The 3632-nt window shown below is 43.5% G+C and overlaps 1 protein-coding gene across 17 annotated transcripts in view; it reads right to left on the reverse strand.

Moving 5' to 3' along the window:
- The window catches only part of DLG2 (discs large MAGUK scaffold protein 2), a 1549658-nt gene that overhangs the window by 82217 nt on the left and 1463809 nt on the right, over positions 1–3632 (reverse strand). The gene's annotated exons all lie outside the window — the stretch shown is intronic.

A 3632-nucleotide genomic window follows, 5' to 3' on the forward strand; every position in this document is an offset into this window, starting at 1 on the left:
AAAAAAAAAAAAAAAAAAAAAAAAAAAGATTTTGTTTACTTATTTTAGAGAGAGAGAGCAAGCAGGGGAGGGGCAGAGGAAGAGAGAATCTGAAGCAGACTGTGTCCAATGTGGAATCTGATGCAGGGCTCGATCCCATGACGGGGTGATAATGACCTCAGCAGAAACCAACAGTCAGATGGTTAACTGACTGAGCCATCTAGGTGCCTCTACCTTCAGGATGTATCTTACCATCAGTGCCATCTCACAATTTAATTGACACATTTCTCCTTTCTTGGTGACACATGGAGTGCATCTTACAATCAATGACAACCTAGATTCACTGAAAAGGGTAGAAACCATCTCACAGGCTGTTGTGAAGATTCAGGAATTATGGATCAAAAAGCCCTCAATCAGGGGCACCTGGGTGGTAAGTGGATTGAGCACCCAACTCTTGGTTTCCAGTCAGTTCATAGTCTCAGGGTCCTTAGATTGAGCCCTGTGTCGGGCTCTGTGCTCAGCACGGAGTCTGCTTGAGACTCTCCCTCTCCCACTGCATGCTCTCTTTCTCTCTCCAATCAGTAAATAAATCTTAAAAAAAGAAAAAGCCCTCAGATCATAAACTGCTCTTGTTAGACACCGTGGGTCACCCCGCCTTCCACTCTTCTTTCTGTACACATTTTTTTTTTTTTTTTGAAAGCATATCCTTGTTGCATTCTCTACTTGGCGACTGTTTAGAAAGTACTGAGGGGCCCAAAGCTGGGCTGTAATCTGACTTGACCGGAAAGAGTTCTGTTCAGCAGTTGTGCTTAGTTGAATGAAGTATCTGTATGAAATGTCCCAGATTTTGCTAACAGCTTAGGAACTTAGGGAAAGAAAATAGAACTAATGATATCCAGAGTATTAGTATTTATACTTTTAGTGTTTATGGTTTCTGTGAAATTAATGGCATTTTATTCCAAGAGTATAACTGTTTAAGTTTCATGCTGATGTTTTCAAGCTGGAGCATTTTCCACAGACCTAGTGTAAGTCATCCACTCATTCATTCAATTCATAATCTACTGAACACTTACTACGTGCCAGACAACAGGGCAATGGAGTATTGGTCAGACCTGAGAGACTTCCCAGATAAGTAAGTAAGTAAGGTTTAAAGTAAGCAAGGTTTAAACTCTGTTTCTATTGTGTACAGGAAAGACTAATTCCTGCCTGCCTCGAACTGAATGTCTGTGTCCCCGCAAATTTCCTATGTAGAAACCGTTTTAATTATGGGGCCTCTGGGAAGTAATTGGGACTGGATGCGGTCATGAGGGTGGATGAGAGCCCTCAAGAATCACAAGAGAGCTTGCATTTTCTCTAATGGGAGGAGACAGTGAGAAGCTGGCAGTCTGCAACCTGGAAGAGGACCCGCCCTAGGACCCCACCTGAATCTCAGGCATCTAGCCTCCAGAACTGTGAGAAATAATTTCTGATGTTTATCAGGCACCCAGTCCATGGCTGTAGCAGCTTGAACTATGATCTGCCAGACAGACATTGTTGGGATCAAATGAGGGAGCATTTGAAACTCCCGCAGCACAATGTCTGGTGCAAAGATCTGTGGAAAGCTACAACAATCCTATGTCCTGGCACAGAAAACGCCGTTCCAATTCAACTCTTACAGGGTTCGGGAATGATGTAATTCCAATTTGCATTTATATTAACATCAATCTATCTGTTTAACATTTATCTGGCTCTTACTAAGAGGCGGACCTGGTGCTAGTGGTTCTCTTGGCAGTAAATGCGAGGGAGCTTGGCGTCAAGACGTTTCACATGGGCTGGAGTGACTGGGCAATGGGCTTTGCTCTCCCTACTGCTGCTGTCATTCCATTTGGTAAACTAATCAGATAGTCCCCCAGGACTGCTCTAAGACAGCCAGTGCACATGACTTTAAAGTGCCTGAAACCATGTGCTCTTCTTTTAGTCACAGTTAACCAACGCCTACTGCATGCCAAGGCATTATGCTAGGTGTTCGGATTATAGCACTGAAATAAGGAAACCAAGGGTACTTTTGGAATTTAGAGGAAAGACAAATATAGAAGAAATCGTTATCAGTATGACACATCTTAAAAAGCAGATGGGAAGATAATCCATGAGAGTATACGGTGGAGAGAAATGGAACATGGGTTGGGGAGGCTTCCAAAAGGAGGCGCTGTCTAATCCAAGACTGGCAAGATGAGCAGATCACAGTCAGCGGGAAAACCCAGGTAGGGGCTCTGAAGGTGAATCAGCAGGTGGTGAATCTGAAGCAGGTGGTGACTCTGAAGGAAGACCAAAGTCTTAGCTGTCCCAAGATGAGAGGCTGGTCCTGGAGGGTCCTGCAGGCTTATGAAGCACACCTTCTCTTCCTCACAGCAATGAGGGGCCACTTGAGGATTTTAAACAGGATAGTGAGATGATCAGATCTGCATTGAAAACATCTTTTGGATATAAGTGGAAAGTGGACTGGGTAGGAGCCAGTGCCAAGACCCCAGGTAGTGGGCTGAGGTAGTGATCCTAATGATTAGGACGTAACCAGGGTGCTGGCGGTGGGATAGATAGAAGTTCCAGATATTTACTTTAGCCAGTGTCTCCCTCACCATAATCCTAAGCAATGCTTTCCAAGCTTTATCACCAGAACAAACCAGGTTTTGTGGTTTTTTTTCTTTAAAGGAAAGCTTCTAAAAACATAACAAATGTCTGATTGAAAACAGAGAAGGAGGGGCACCCAGGTGGCTCAGTTGGTTAAGCAGCTGCCTTCATCTCAGGTCATGATTCCAGGGTCTTGGGATGGAGCCCCACATCAGGCTCCCTGCTCAGCAGAGATCCTGCTTCTCTCTCTCACCCTCTTCCTGCTGCTCTGTTTACTTGTGCTCTCTCTCTAGCTCTCTGTCAAATAAACAAGTAAATTATTTAAAAAAAAAGAGAGAGAGAGAAGGAAAGAAAACAGAGAAGGAAACCAGAAGTTTTGGCCTCTTCCACTCCAACTGTGTAAGTAGCTCAAAGGCCCCTAAGAAGAACCCTGAGACTCCTTAAATCAGAGCATGAGAATTCTCTATCTAGTACATTAGTTTCCAAGCACTTTAAAATGAAGAAACCTCTTTCTTACTGATGTCACAACACCCCCACTCCCACCTCCAATTCCCACGGGTGTCCATTTGCTTTCAAAATAAAAGCTTGACAGAAATTCTTCTTGACGCATTTTGGGAGAATTTAGTAAAGCCTCGTTGAGATAACTAGAGCTGCACCAGTTCTAGTGTTCTGAACTCTGATTACAGGATTCTATAGGATGGAATTGTGATTAGTTTTCTCAAAGAGTAAGTAGGACCACTCAACAGAAATAATTTCTATAGACATTTATTACACATGGTTTAAGGAGTAGACTTTTTGTTCTCAGAGGTTGTTTATACTGATGATCAGGAGACAGTTCCTTAGAAGAATGGAAATTTTCTTTTCTTTTCTTTTTTTTTTTTTTAAAGATTTTATTTATTTATTTGACAGAGAGAAATCACAAGTATTCGGAGAGGCAGGCAGAGAGAGAGGGAAGCAGGCTCCCTGCTGAGCAGAGAGCCCGATGCGGGACTCGATCCCAGGACCCTGAGATCATGACCTGAGCCGAAGGCAGCGGCTTAACCCACTAG

The sequence above is a fragment of the Mustela nigripes genome, chromosome 1, assembly GCF_022355385.1.
Source record: "Mustela nigripes isolate SB6536 chromosome 1, MUSNIG.SB6536, whole genome shotgun sequence".
Classification (NCBI taxonomy): domain Eukaryota; kingdom Metazoa; phylum Chordata; class Mammalia; order Carnivora; family Mustelidae; genus Mustela; species Mustela nigripes.